This window comes from Saccopteryx leptura, chromosome 3 (assembly GCF_036850995.1).
Source record: "Saccopteryx leptura isolate mSacLep1 chromosome 3, mSacLep1_pri_phased_curated, whole genome shotgun sequence".
NCBI classification, from domain to species: domain Eukaryota; kingdom Metazoa; phylum Chordata; class Mammalia; order Chiroptera; family Emballonuridae; genus Saccopteryx; species Saccopteryx leptura.
Window position 1 is genome coordinate 19,638,095 of NC_089505.1, and position 16,262 is coordinate 19,654,356.

Genomic DNA, 16,262 nt, shown 5'->3' on the forward strand with positions numbered 1-16,262 from the left:
GACTCTGTGCCACTCACTTTTATTGGGCCAGAAGATGTTCTGAGTTCTAGATGAAACCAAGATATAGATGCAGCCAGTCTGGCTCCAAAGCCTATGTTCTTTATAACTTGACCACAAAGCCCATCAGTTCCCAACTAGACCAGAAGGAAATACTCAGGGCCTTTACAATTAGAGCTCAGCAAGCTTTCAAAGTTGCAACCAAGACCATTATACAAGTTTGCATTGCATGAAGTACAACACTGATTTAGCTCAGAAATATGACAACCACAGATTTTGCTCCTGGACATTGTTCAAATTTATATTGCTTAAAAATGGCCAGATGCTTTCCCTCCTTCTAATGTTATTTGAAAATAACACCAATAAAAAAAAGCAATATCGCTTCTCAAAATAAAAGAATTCTTCTGTTCATTGAATGAGTTTGACTTTTTATTATTTGGTCACCTTTTAGGACATTTGCATCTGCCATGAGTGATGTAGATCAATTTAATTCAAGTGTACATATAAGCCAGACCAATCTTCATGGGTGTAGTTGTCATCCCCAAAAAGGTGTCAAAGAAAATTCTCTCTGAAGAGAGTTAAATATGCAAAGAAGACTCTATTTAAGACTGTTTCAATAGGCCAATGACTCTGAACTCAGTCTGCTAGAATAAAAGATGGGAGAGTGGTTAAGTGCTGGGATGAGCTATTGAGAATGAGCTGGTGGATACTGAAAAGGGCTTGGTCAACATGATTAAAGCATCTGTGTTTGGTATCTAAGTTAGGCTCCCCCCTTCCCACAGCAACTAGGGAGTAGAAGTTTGCTATCATTTTTTGGTGATTACATTATATAAGGATGTCTCCCAAGTCTCTGAGAAAGAAATTTGTCTGTTATAAAACTTGCAAAAGTCTGGCAGAAAATTTATTTCTCAGAGAATAAAGAAGAAACATACAATGGTATGTTTTCAAAAGTAATTGCTTTAAGAAAAGGAGAACATATCTTTCCTTCCTTCTTTCTTTCTTCCTTTCTTTCCTCCTTCTCTCCCTCCCTTCCAAATATATATAACACCCACCATATATATCAGGTGCTCTTCTATGCTCAGAATTCAATTGAGAATGATATATGCTATCCTTTGCCCCTCGTGTTACAGACTTATAAAGAAGACAGACACTAAACAAGAGTTACACATGCTGTGAAAGTAAAGGAAAAGTGAGCAGTATTCTAGGGAGAAGGGGTTTGGGTGCTTAACTCAGTCTGTGTGTATGTACCAATGTGAGTGTGGTAGGAAAGGAGTAATTAGAAATGACTTGCAGAAGAAAGTGACATCTGATCTGAGATTTAAAGGTTAGTCAGATGAAGAGAAGGGGGAGGGATTAGTATAGTAGGTTTCTGGTAGATTATCAAACACATAGGAAAGATCATAGCTCATTCAAGTAATTTAGAGTCTGTAAAGCTAGGCCAGATAGAGAACAGTGGCAGGAAATGAGGTGCAGGCATAAATCTTAATGTAAGAACTGTTAACCTAAAGGCTACAGGAAGCCCTCCAAGGGCTGAAAACCTACTGTTAAGAGGCCATTCAGCTCTGCTCCCTCCTGGTGAGAGACTGGAGTATCTTTTTGGCAAGTCTTTCTCTACTCACCATCCCTGAATATCATGGCCCATCAAATGGATCAAAGAAGAAAAAAAAAAAAGGACAAACTCATTTGCCTTTCTATATGCTCAGTCTGCTTAGAAAAACTTGAATTAGTTTTATTATTGGATTTATTTGCATTTATATTATAGCTACATCTACAGCAATTTGAAGACCATACTAACAAGAAGGGTAAAAATAAAACCAGTTAGGTTTTCAAAAAATTCTGCCTGTGAGTATATATTTAAAATCAAAATGACATAACTTGAAGAACTGAATTACTTTTTGACATAAAGTTTAGGCTTAAAATCTGTTCTACCCCAAGAATTAATATTGTGTGAGACATGGGTGTATGTATGTATGTGTGTGTATGAGTGTGTGAGAACAGGAAACCTACAACTTTTTAAAGTGTATGAAATGAGCCTTATAAAATGTTTATTTGGCCTGACCAGGCAGTGGCGCAGTAGATAGAGCGCCGGACTGGGATGCGGAAGGATCCAGGTTTGAGACCCCAAGGTCGCCAGCTTGAGCGCGGGCTCATCTGGTTTGAGCAAAAAGCTCACCGGCTTGGACCCAAGGTCGCTGGGCTCCAGCAAGGGGTTACTCAGTTTGCTGAAGGCCCACGGTCAAGGCACATGTGAGAAAGCAATCAATGAACAACTAAGAAGCCGCAATGCACAACGAGAAACTAATGATTGATGCTTCTCATCTCTCTCAGTTCCTGTCTGTCTGTCCCTGTCTATCTCTGCCTCTGTTAAAAAAAAATGTTTATTTGCATTTATTTAACAAAACATCCCCAGATTATAAAAGCAAGTATCATATGTGGTGCTAGAAGCAGAGAAAGTGTGACTTCCTGCTTTTTTGCCCCACCCACAGGGAGAAGCACATCATAGGAGTCAGCCTTTACATATGAATATCTTAAATGAGCCAAAGTCCTCCCCCTCACTGTAGATGACCTCTTTCCCAAAATTAGTTTTTGTGTCAAATCCAAGAGGTCATAAAATCAAGAACTAGATGTGAAAGAACATACTCAGCCAGGATTACTTGGTGAGTATCTTCTGAAGTGTCAATTGCTCAAGTTTTGTGTGAGAGATTAAATCTATGGGGAGTAAGGTGTAAGGAAATGCTAACAAATAAAAAAGTCGTTGAAAAACATACATTAAGCAACTGCTGGATTTTCCATATTTAAATTATTTTGCCTATCCCTCTTGTCATATGTATTTACAGAAAAATATGAAGGATTCTCTTTGCTTAGTTGTACTGGAATTTTTAACAAGAATATTATTTTGTGACTTCCCTGTGGAGCACACTTGAAAAGAGAGAGCCAGCAGCTTGCCTGATACTCGGTGTAGCTTTTTTCTTTTGTTGTTAATGGAGACAGTGGCATAAACTCTGCTCGACCAGAGATGACCTGCAGGCACCTGCTCACCCTGAGCGCGGCGTGCCTCCTGCTGTGCGGGGTGCTGACCGGCCCCAGGCAGTGCTGAACTCCCTGTGAGGCACACTCGTGGCCTCTCGCAGCGTCTGCTGCTCCATCTGTTTCCCTATTATGAGTTCCCTCTCCTTTCTGAGGTCTGGAAATAGAACTGCACAATGTGGGTGAACAGTTTTCTGAAAGCTGCATTCCTCACAAAATTACAATAATCTTTATTTCCTATCCTCCCTCAATATTTACATAGAGCAACTCTTTCACAAGGCTGGTTGGTCTTCTCTTCTGACAAAATCATTGTCCTATTCCTTAAGAAATGTCACAGTCCAAAAACGAATATTTCTTCTACTTAATAAATTCTGATGTTAATAACAGGAAATGATGTCTAATTCTACCAATTATATCTTGACAGGAGCTGTATGTTACTTTTATATCATATCAGTTAAAATAATAAGCAAATCAATAATAACAAACAGAAATACAGCAGTGTTTATTTAAAAATTGTTCAAAACATTAAAAAAACATATTTATGTTCAATTAAAATAATTACAATTAAGGAATAAAGCAATTTGATTTGTGTTATGAGTTTAAGTAACTACTTATCTGATAATAAACCTCAATTCTTTAAAAGTATTTTAGAGATTACCACATAACTAGAGAAGAAAGAAAACCATAATAAAAACAATATTTTCAAAAACATATGAAGCAAGTATAAAATTCTATAAATTACAATGTTAATCATATTTACTAGTGTTGAAGAAATGTAGCATAATGTAATTTAAATCAGGTGATATCAATTGTGGGAAATTTTATGGAGGAAATAGCAGTTTTTTCTATAATAACTGGCTTTATTCATTCAACATTTGTTCACTAAGAATCTTGTATGAGTTAGACATTCTGCTTACTGATGCGAACACATTGCTAAAATGTATAGGTACATCCCCTGCCCTCAGCACCATTACTGGGGTGGAGAAGTCTGGACACTGAATGCACAATAGCCACAGAGAGTTGCAAAGACAAAAAGAATGGAAGACAGGTTACAGGAGCACAGAGAAGGGACAAGGGGTCATCTCAAGAGAGATTCTCTCCAAGGAGAAGTGACATCTAAGATGAAGCTTACAGGTTAGATGCAGTAACACAGGTAAAGAGGGAGATGGAAGAGAGACCAACTAAAAAAGGGACAAAGCTTTCAAACCACAGCAAGGCATTGATTTACTTATAGTGTGCAAGGTCCTGAATGCTCAAACAAGCACAGGTAAGAGATAAAACCTGACAACCTTGTTAAGTATTTGGGATTTTATTTTTATGGCAGTGATAAAGTACTCAAATTTTAAGTAGGGATATAATATGATTAGATTTGTTTGTTTTAGAAAGATTATTCTAGGAGTAGTTAGAGTATATTTGCAAAGGTTCTTTGGTTCCAGAATTCTCAGACAAAAACTCTGGAAACATACAAAGACTTGCTCGCACACACACATGCACACACACATACACACACATGCACAGGTTAATTACATCATAATATGAAGTCATGGTGAAGGTGTTGACGAACTAGGAATTGGAGAAGTGATTGAAATTAGTTTATATTTAATTTTAAAATCAGTTGCTGCCATTCTGTCATGGAAATAGAACTGATACAAAATGAAGGCCTAGTTATTTAATTATCAAAGACAGGCCCTCAGAAGCCATTCGTCCCACTGGAAAGCAGAGAGAAGCTGAGAGGTTATCTTCACCCTTCACTGTCCTGTACTTCTAGAATTAGAATTCAGAGTCCTTACTTGTAGCCTAATGGTATTTCAGTAAAATAGTAATCAAGGTGGAGGAGGGAACAGGAAGGTATCAAAGGCAAAGGAGAAAAAAATGAAGGAAATTCTCAGGGAGCTGAACTTGCCTGTAAAGAAGAGCAAGGTGAGGTCATTTATTCCCATGTTCCTCTCCGCTCCCCACCCCTACCTCCCAATTCACTTCTGGCATCCTGAGCCTACAATCATCTGCCACCTTGCAACTCTAATTCTTGCCTAGCAGAAATGTGGGTCAAAGATGTCTACTAATAAACATTGTACACAACCATGCAAATGTGACGGTCATTTCCTAAATCTTCTACAGACAATTTTTTCATGTGTCAATAACAATTTCAGGCCAGTGTGATAGAAGGGTGCGTGAATGAGGGGAATGACTTGTGAAACTTATCTGTACGGGATGTGCTCCAGGACCCACAGTGAATGCCTGCAACCATGAATAGTACCAAACTCTATATACACTGTACTATGTTTTTTTCCTATACATATATACTTATGTTAAAGTTTACAAATTACCTAGGGTAAGAGAGCAACAACAATTACTCCTAATAAAAAAATAAGGTTTATTTGAACTTAAGAATTGTGATATCAGAAGAGTGATTAGATAACCAAAATAGCTAAAAAGTGACTGGAGTTTAGGTAGCATACACAATGTGGATACGCTGGACAAAGGGACCAAACTCTTAGTGTTTCCTCAGGGTAGAAGAAGATCAGTTTGGTCCCAGCATTGAAATATATCAACGGGAAAGACTGACTTGTTCTATGGTATCTTTGATATATTTAACGATTCTTTTATTTCCATGAAGAGAAAGAATTCTTTTTTTTTCCAAATATAAACTGAAATCAAAGGGTAAAATTAAAAGTTAGTAATTCTGAAAAACAGTCCCTTTATAGATCATTGTATCACAATTTTAATTACAAATAATCATTAACAAGTAAAACATGGTCTTGTTGTTATCACCTGCAAAGTGTTTTCAGCAAATATTTATACTTGATGAATTTGATTGCCTTAGTTTCCTGGGGTTACCATAACAAAACACTGTAGACTAGAGACTCTTCTAACAGAAGTTTCTTTTCTCACAACTCTGGAGAATGTCCCAGATAAAGGCTCTGATTGTTTCTGATGAGTGCTCTCTTCCTGGTTTGCAGACCATGTCTTTGTATGGCCCTTCCTAGGTGAGTACACACACACACAGACACACACAACAACAACAACAACAACAACAACAATTGCCTCTTGCTTTTTTTCTTATAAAGACACTAATCCTATTGGATTAGCGTCCCACCCTTATGACTTCATTTAACTACAGTTATCAAAGGCCTTACCTGCAAATAGCTACATTGAAGGGGGCCCAGGGAGACAAGAACAATTCAGCACATAGCAGATGGAATGTTATTAAATTTATTATTAATTTTAAAATCTCATGTAAGAAATTAATGTATCCAGAATTCATTTATTTTGTCAAAAGATAATTTAAATTGATAATTTAAATCCTCATGGGATAAATTATTGGAAATGGCTGTTGATAAAATACTGAAGTTGGCTTTTTAAAATACAGCATCATTTGTTTTCCTTGGGGTTGAAATTTAAAATGAACACCCCATATTTGCTGAAATTGTTGTAAAATCTCTGTTTTCATTTTTATCAACAGACTTCTGTGAGGCTGGTTATTTTTTGAGGAATGTTATGAAAACAAAATAACAAAGCAGTTTACATATACATAACCCTATACAAATATCATTGTTAATTTAAACTAGATTAGGTAATTTAATAAACTCATTCTTCATGGTGTAATATGTAAATATTAATAAGCATGGTATTTGTTAAAAATGTGCTTACAGGCATTTAATATAGGAAATGCTTACTTCACTTATAACTTTTTATTTATTTACAATTAAAGAACATAAAATGTATGCTTATAAAAAAATTTTCTCTACCAATCACCTAGGCACACACTTTCAATGAGGAATAGGTATAGATTTTATAATTATTTTTTCCTTTGTTTTATCTGTATTATTTTTCCTGAAATGAGATTTTATGTCAAATGTAATAATGCAAATTTGGTCTTTTATTTTGAATGTCCTTGTGCTATATTTGATTTCTTAGTAATTTATATTTATTGTATTTACCAAAGTACAACTCCACACTAGATTGGAAAATTTAAAAAGAAAAAAATAAGAAAAATAAAGAGAGAGTTTAGAAAGTATTGTTCAAGAAGATCTCTCTATCCTTTGTGTCTTAAAAATTGTTAAGGTAATAGCCAATGTACTACAACAGTTCGAAAAAAGAACACTCTCACCTCCACGAAAGCCCATCTGAATGTTTATGATAAATGAAGCCCTAACTACGAAGTAGAGACTGTTATTTTGTTGGAACATTTGGTGGCTTTATTTCTTCGTGCAAATTTTACAGATCTAAATTACCTTCTCTTTCACTTTGTTTTAAATTCCTGGTTGTTATACTGCAGTTAAACCTTTATTTTTCAGGTCCTTGTGACATCCAAATGAGAAGCTGCATTATACCAGACAATTTTTAAGAACTAACTGAAAGCAGGCAAGAGACCCATGAGAACAAATAATGCAATAAGGAGCCAGAGTGATTCTGATTAAAACATAAGTCAGGTCCTGGCATTCCTGTGCTTATTCCCACCACTGTCTTTGTGCTTCGCCCACAGCCTTTCAGTGAGTTTTAAAGGCCCTACACGCTCCGATCCCCGTGCCTCTCTCGTCTCTGCTCTTCTTCCCTTCGCTCTGCTCCAGCCAACTGGCCGGCCTGCTGTTCCTCCATGAGCCAGGGATGCCCTGGCCTTAGAATATTTACACTGGCTATCCCCTATGCCTGGAGTTCTGGTATTCTCTTCACTCTGATATTTATTTAACCCATTCTTTCACTTCCTTAATGTCTGTTGAAACATCACGTTCTCAGGAGTTGTTTACCTATTTAAAATTGTGTCCCCTCTCTCTATTCCCCTTCTCTGCTCTCTTTTTCTCCTTAAAACTTGTCACTATCTGACCATATATATATGAGAGAGAGACAGACAGACAGACAGACAGACAGATAGGAAGGGAGAGAGATGAGAAGCATCAACTCATAGTTGTGCCACCTTAGTTGTTCATAGATTGCTTTCTCATATAAGCCTTAACTGAGGGGTTCCAGTCGAGCCAGTGACGCCTTGCTCAAGCCAGCAATCTTGGGATCAAGGAAGGAACCTTGGGTCTCAAGCCAGTGACCTCAGGGTTTTGAACCTGGGTCCACTGCATCCCAGGCAGATGCTCTATTCACTGCACCACCACCTGGTCAAGCTATAAATATATTTTCTATATCTTTCCAATAAAATGAAAGTGGCACATAAACAAAAAGGTCCTTATCTTTTTGTTCACTTATATAACACCAGAATATATAACAGTTCTTAGCTCATTGTAGGCACTCATTATATATATATATTAGATAAATTAATAAATTAAAAAACCTATGAGCTAATTTGTGTTCAAAAGTTCTTGCAGAATACTGTAATCAATGTATACAGGAGGTGACACATATCACCTGGTAAAAGCACACCATTAGCTTCTTTCCCCAGCTTTGCCTTTTCACTTCATGTTGGCAGGTTGAAAATGGCCAGAATGGAAGAATTTACTTTATGGATATATCAGATTCCATAACAAAACACGACAATTTGGGTGGATCAAACAACAGAAGTTTATTCTCTCATGGCTCCAGAGGCTAAAAGCAGGAAAACAGGCAGCCAACAGGGCCGTACTATCTCTGGGACTTGGGGGAGAATCCCTTGCTTCTTGGAGCTTTTGGTGATGGCCATCAATCCATGGCTCGCCATAGCTGGCAGCTACACCAGTCCAATCCCTGCCTCTGTTGTCACATGGAGTTCCCCCGTGTATGTCTGTGTCTCTTCCCTACTTAGTAGGACATTAGTCATATTACATTAAAGGTCTGCCCTACGCCAGTCTAACTTCATCTTAATTAAGTACACTTGTAACCATTCCATTTCCCAAATAAGATCACATTCTGAGGTACTGGGGATTAGAAATTTAACTTATCTTTTTAGAGGATACAATTATATTTATAACAATGAACAAACACTACAGATCAAGGCTTTATTGTTCTGTTTGTTTCATATTTTTAAGAGCCAGTTGTTAAACTTTAGCATCATAACATTAGCTATAAAATGCTGTGACATTTTCTCTGAAATTTGAGATTAGTTGTGAACTTCTGATGCATTAGATGAGCTAAAGGTGATTTAAATGATTTTGCTTGGTTCTAAAATTTCTGTAATAGAAAGTAATGCTATCATTCAAAAGTTTATTAGTTATTCTTTCTGAAAGCTATTGTTTTTTATATTTGAATTACTTTTTTCAAGAATAATTACATAAGAAGCATCAAAAATGATAAAAAAAAACCCAAACAACTGACAATAACACTTGTAGCTTAACACATATTATTAAGTTTAAGAATAAAATCATAGTTTATCTTGCATGCAGTTATTTGAATTTTGAAACAATAATTGAAGCTTTTGCATTAGAATCAGATGTGCACTTAAGTGTATTTAGGACCCTTGGCATTGCATTTTTCTGCATGATAAAGTGATGAGTTGAGTTGTATCTGGGATTTATTAAAATATTCTAACAATGTAAGAAAATAAATACAAAAATATCATCTATCTGTATGGTACTTTGATTTTACATTTCATGTAACACATTTGGAGTTCATTTTTGAATCATTAAAGAACAAATCTGGATCTTCCAAAATTAGCTTATTCTAATTTTTTGCATTCTTTCTCATTTAATAAATATTCATTGGTATCCTACTTAAGGCCAAGCATGGTAAGGTCCTGAGAATACATTAACAAATAAGGCCAGAAATGTCCCTACTCATTTAAATTCATAAGTTGGATTTCCACTTCCAGTGAATTCAGAGTAACAAGTACCGAATATACTCCTTGGTATGAAACAACAAAAACCTTGTACAAAAAGATATAAAACAATGGCTCTCAAGACACTATACATCAGGCAATAAAGGACAGTGATCTCTTTCAACTGAGCCCTACAATTTTTTGAGCCTAAATGTTTCCAAATCATGGTACAACAGGGGGAGGAGGAGTGGGAAAAAACGACTCAGGCACAGTCCAGTGGGTTCACTGAGCCAAGTGGATGGAGCTGGGAGTCAGAGGGAAACCAAGGTTGGCCAGCATTCACAAGGCAGAATAATGGAGTCAGGAGCGCTCCAGAATGGATCATCTCCAGTGCTTCTCCCTACAGTGTACCGTTGAAAATTACAGAGCCCATGCGTGTGATGAAATTCCCAAAGGCTGAGAAACAACCAACCAAAAGAATTTAAGTAAATAGTGCCTGGAGGACACAGAGAGTTGAGAATAGTAACTATTTCCAATAGCCAGGATGATAGAGTTCATGTTTCAAAAAGAATTGGCTCAAGTCCTAAGGAAGGTTTTCTCTCAATAGTTGGAAGAAAATTAGCCCTAGACTAAATGTGACTCTAGTCTTGTCTGTCAAAGCTAAAAGAAAGATGTAAAAGGATCAAATTATTTCTCTAAGTATCTTTACCTCTTCCAAGAAAAAGCTCAAGAATATTTTTAGAAATACAAAATATCCAGTACTCTACAAGGCAAATTGTAAAATGTCTGGTGTCTAGTAAATATTACCAGGCATATAAGTTCATAGGTAGACTGATGGAGGAAAAGAGATATTAAAGTGGAAAATAATAAAAAATTATCTCACGGTGATGCAGATTAGGTAGAGGGTTTTTTTAAAGAAAAGAATCACATGATACAGGTGAAGAAAAGTGTATTTGACCTCAGGTGGCCAGGGAAAGCACTGGGTGTCAGGGTAGTATCTCTGAAAAGATGGCACTTGAGCTAAAACCTGAGCTGTGTAAAGACATGACCATGTGAACATCAGTGAAAAGAGGGCAGTGTGTTCAAAGGTCCTGAGGTAGGAAGAAGCAGCGGTGGCTGAACATAACCCACATGCCACAGAAAGGTAGGTTCAGAGGTTTTTTTTTAAGTTCTTGGTAGGAAAAAAATATTTTTTTAAAATGAGAAATTGGTCTTATTTTAATTACCTAGACTAATGGGTGACCCTGGAGACATCAGTGCGGCCATGAGAGCTTAAGGCAAGTCAGAGTTCTTATTTGTACTTCATGCAGCACACCGAGTTTTCTATGTATGTAATGATGAGCCAGACATACCTCACTGTTCAAGTCACAAAGATATACCAGGGGCCACTCAGAAATATCTTAAAATCATGTTCAGAGGGAACTTGATATGACTCTAAAACCATCTCATGTTATGGTAAGCTATTAGCTATAGGATTCCACAAAGACTAGATCACAACTGACCCATTTGGAGTTTAAATCCTCCAAGGTTTGAACAGAATTGGAAGCTTTAGCCTTTGATTTCACTGAAGTTAAAAGTGAGCTTATCCAACATGTTCTACCTCATCACTAAAATTTCCATTACCATTGAACTTTTAGAACAGTGACCTCTAGTTCTAAAGCAATCCTGGGTTGAAAGGCGGTCTCTTAGAGACCACAGACTGCAAGTGAGACCTAAGCACACTCCATGGTGGAAGACAGTAGATACCCATTCGATTTATTGTCACATGGGAAAAAGATATGTAAATATACATGGATGCAGGGAAATGGGTATCATGAATAATAATCTGTGAAAGGTTAAGAAAATGAAAACAGAGAATGAATGAGTTATGAAGATGTTGAGTTATTCTCAGAAATTGTGTATGGGCAATTTTTTTTGCATTCCAGGGTCATTGGATGATTAAGGTAGAACTCCCAGATGAGAGGCCATAGGCAACAAGAGTAATTCATTAGTGCTACAAATAATGTAACTTTGTGTCTGTCCTCAATAAATATTTGAGAAAGAAAGAAAGGAAGAAAAGACTAGAGGATAGGAGAGAGAGAGAAGGACTATGACATGAGCATATGGTGTCCCCAGTGATGGGAAAGTCTGAAGTACCCATATAGAGAGCTAATTGTCCAATGCTGCTGTCTTATATTCTGAGATGCCGACCAAGGTGTCAGAATCTTTTGCATTTATTTTTATTAAGGAGATTTATTATTCTTACTTGAACAAAAGGTCAAAGCACAGCTTTTCAAATTTGTGGCTTTTCAAAAGTGAAGCCAATGGTTTAGTAAGTTCATAAACAAAGTCTCCAAATAAACTCCTGCAAATTATTCTACTCTCTCAATTATATCATCCTAATTGTCCAAATTACTCCTGATTTTTTTCATTACAAGAAATTTCTTCTTAATTGCAAAAATGTCTCAAACAGAGGTCAACCAGATTGATACCAATATCACTCTCACTTACAATTACCTAGAAATGCAGAATAAAATATGGTTAAAGAAGTAATTTCTAGGAGCTAGAAATGGTGAGAGAAATTAAATCCAAAAAATAAGCATGATAAGGAAATAGCAGCCCAGAAGGGTTTGGCCTCCATGAAGGAGGTCCTAGAGAATAAGAAATGGGTTCTAATATCCATCTGGGATGTGACAGATGGTTTCATAAACTGTGAAGTCAGGGTGTTAAAACTGACACCCTAGTATAAAGCCAGAAGCGTTGACGGACTGCCGAACCAATAGGGTGGCATGAAAATTGTTGCCCACTAGACTGAGCAGACTTAAAGTCAGTCCAGGAATTAGGATAAAAAACAAACAAACAAAAAAACCATAAGAGAAAGTCACAGGCCCTCGCCGGTTGGCTCAGAGGTAGAGCGTCGGCCTGGCGTGCAGAAGTCCCGGGTTTGATTCCCGGCCAGGGCACACAGGAGAAGCGCCCATCTGCTTCTCCACCCCTCCCCCTCTCCTTCCTCTCTGTCTCTTTCTTCCCTTCCTGTAGTCGAGGCTCCATTGGAGCAAAGATGGCCTGGGTGCTGGGGATGGCTCCTTGGCCTCTGCCCCAGGCGCTAGAGTGGCTCTGGTCGCAACAGAGCGACGCCCCGGAGGGGCAGAGTGTCGCCCCCTGGTGGGCGTGCCGGGTGGATCTCGGTCGGGCGCATGCGGGAGTCTGTCTGACTGTCTCTCCCCGTTTCCAGCTTCAGAAAAATACAAAAAAAAAAAAAAAGTCACAGTCACTTGTATGATATCTAAATTTACATAATCTTTATAATAAAGAGTGATAACCACTGAAATTATATTTTAAAAACCTGGCCTAAGATTATTGAAAATCCCTATAATGCAAATGACAACGGAAACCAATATTTAAATATACTTTCAAAATCTAGAGAACTCTGAATCCTTGTCATAAAAATAAACATACTGAGGCCCTGGCCAGTTGGCTCAGCAGTGAAGCTTCAGTCTGGCATGTGGAAGTCCCGGGTTCGATTCCCAGTCAGGGCACACAGGAGAAGCGCCCATCAGTTTCTCCACTATTCCCCCTCTCCTTCCTCTCTATCTCTTTCTTCCCCTCCTGCAGCCAAGGCTCCATTGGAGCAAGTTTGGCCCGGCCGCTGAGGATGGCTCCATGGCCTCCACTTCAGGCACTGAAATGGCTCCTGCTGCAACGGAACAGTGTCCCAGATGGGCGGAGCATCGCCCCCTGGGTGGGCATGCCAGGTGGATACCGGTTGTGCGCATGTGGGAGTCTGTCCTGACTGCCTCCCCACTTCTAGCTTCAGAGAAATGCAGAAAAAAAGAAATAAACATATTGAAATAAGCTCCTAATAAAACACACACACCAGAACATTAAACTAATATTAAATCCACAAGTAGATTAAATTTTGCTTTTAAAAGACAATAATTCTAAAACCAGATTAAAAACCTAACTCTTTGCTTCCAGAAAGTCCAAAAACAAACTGACATGAAATGGTTGAAAGGAAAGGGAACAAAAATCCTACTGTTAGAGAAATGGCATAAACAAAATTAAATACTTTTAAAGAAATCAACTCTTAAACGATCCAATAGAAAGCAGGATATTAGGATGGAGGAAACACGTTAAAAAGGTAGAATGAACAGCAAGCACAAGAGAGATGTCGTCATTAATTCCAAATATATCAGTAATTACAACTAAATTCACCAAGTGAAAAAGATAGGTTTTTCAATTGTATAAAAACATATAAAACTCATATAACATTATATGTTGTTTATAATTGATTCATCTAAAATCTGAGCATTAAAAGTAAAAAAGATAATAAAAAGATTAAACACTAAAAAAAAAGTAGAGATTGCTATATCAATGTAAGATAACCATTTACTTTCAGTTATAAGTCATTATCTGCTTCCAAAGTCCAATAGTAGGACTATTGTGGGGTACCAGTTATAAACATTCCCATTTTGAAAAGAGAGAAAGTGGGCGCCAGCTGGGGATGAGATGGCTCGGTTGGTTAGAGCGACATCCCAGTGCACAGAAGTTGTTGGTTCTGTCCCTCCACATACAGAAAGAGATCGGTGTTTTTGTCTCTCTTTCTTCTTATCTCCCTAAAATCAATTTAAAAAAATACTCTATAAAAATAATTAAAAAATAAAAGGAGACAAAACAAAAGAGAAAATAAAGTCACCAATCACAAGCAGTTTCAAAACCTAGCTGGAAAAGCAACATAGATTTCAAGGCCAGGAAATAATCCTCTGTGTCCCAGGCTCTGCCTTTTGGTCCAAGGCTCTACGACCATAGAGATATCTTTCCATTTGTAAAAGTATAGCACACGTTTGCAGCTGGATAGTAGATCTGTTTATTTCCTACTTGTATATTTTGTGAGTCTGACAGTTTTCTTCTATTTCGTACTCTCTTTTTCCCTGATAGTCAAAGCTGTCAATGTTTCATGTTGGTAGGACGTACTAAAAAACCCTGTGGGTCTCTTGTGTATGTCAAGGAAATTTGTCTCATCAGACTTTGGGTTCCTTCAAAGATCTTGCCTAGATAATGTTGTCTCTGTTGTGTCTTCTCTAGAGACAGCCGCGAGGAGCCACAAGTAGAATGTCTAATCTCTCAAAGAGCACACAGTGCATGACTAAATACTCTGATCTTGGATCCACCATCTGGGCCTAATCTTGGCTCCCTTTCCAGAGCACACTTTCCTGACAGCAAAAATTCTCATTTTCGCATATTCACAATCTAGCTAGGTTGCAAATTGCTCAACTTATTCATTTTAGCCCAACAGTTCTTTCCCCAATTTCTCTCCTTCCTTTCACATCTTATTAGAAGCAGCCAAGAGAAACTAAAATACACTTTGAACACTCTGCTTGGAAATCTCCCCAGCCATATATCTAAGTTTATAATTTACAAGTTTTGCTTTCTGTGTAACTGCAGGGCAACTCAGCTGAGTTATCAGCCACTATCTAACAAGAATCCTCACTCCTCCTCTTTCTAATAGCATGGTCTTTCCTTCCAGTTGAGTCTTCACCGGCGGTACCTTGATCTTTTTTATTTCTACCAGCAGTCTGTTCATGAAGACTTAGGTTTCCTCTAAGATAGACGACATATTTTTCTCTAGCTGGCTCCCCTCACATTCTTCTAAGTCCTCATTTCAGAGTCATTAACACCCATATTCCTACCAATAGCCTATTCAAGGCAATCTAGGCATTTTCTATCATGCTCCTTAAAATCCTTCCAGCCTCTATCCATTGCCCAATTTTAAGTTCATATCAGAACCCTACTTCCAGGTGCTAAGATACATATTATTTTACTTCAGCTCTAACAAATTACCACAGAGTTAGTGACTTAAGACAACACAAATTTATTATCTATTTATAAAACTTATTATATATATTAAATCATCTGTATATTATATAATATATTATTACAGTTCTGGAGGTAAGAACTTTAAAATGAGTCTCATTATGATGAAACCAGGGTGTTAACAGGGTTGTATTCAACCTGGAGACAATAAGAGAAATCTACTCCTCTTCTTTTCCATATTCTACATGCTATCTGCGTTCCTTGGCTTATGGCCTCTTCCATTTTCAGAGCCATAAATCTCATTGCTCTGACCTCTTAGATATTTATTATACTTCTTTCTCTAGCTCCCCTATCACCTGCTTTCCCTTCCAAGGACCCTTAATCAGCCCACCCAGATAGTCCAGGGTAATCTCTCCTATTCTCAATCTAACCACACCTGCAAAGTTCTTTTTGGTATGTAAGATAATATACTCCCAGGGTTTGGAAATTAGGACATGGAAGTCTTTATTATTTATTTGTTTGCTTATATTATTTTTCTTACCACAGAAAGCAAGTGAGAAGAGGTTGCTGTTGAGATAAGTCTTGGAGTAAGAGTTGTCCAGTTAGACAACTTGGGGGGGGCAAGAAGTCAGAGGAGGAGATAGTATGGATAAGTAAACTACACAAGAGAAACACATGCCTGGAGGATAAGGTTCTTGGAGAGGCAGTAAAGCTGAGAGGCCAAAATTATACAGTACTGTAAATATCGGCTGGGTCTCCATTATCAAGA

General features: G+C 37.6%; 1 protein-coding gene across 3 annotated transcripts in view; it reads right to left on the minus strand.

Annotated features, from left to right (window-relative positions):
* The window catches only part of GRM1 (glutamate metabotropic receptor 1), a 344,388-nt gene that overhangs the window by 95,193 nt on the left and 232,933 nt on the right, over positions 1-16,262 (minus strand). The gene's annotated exons all lie outside the window — the stretch shown is intronic.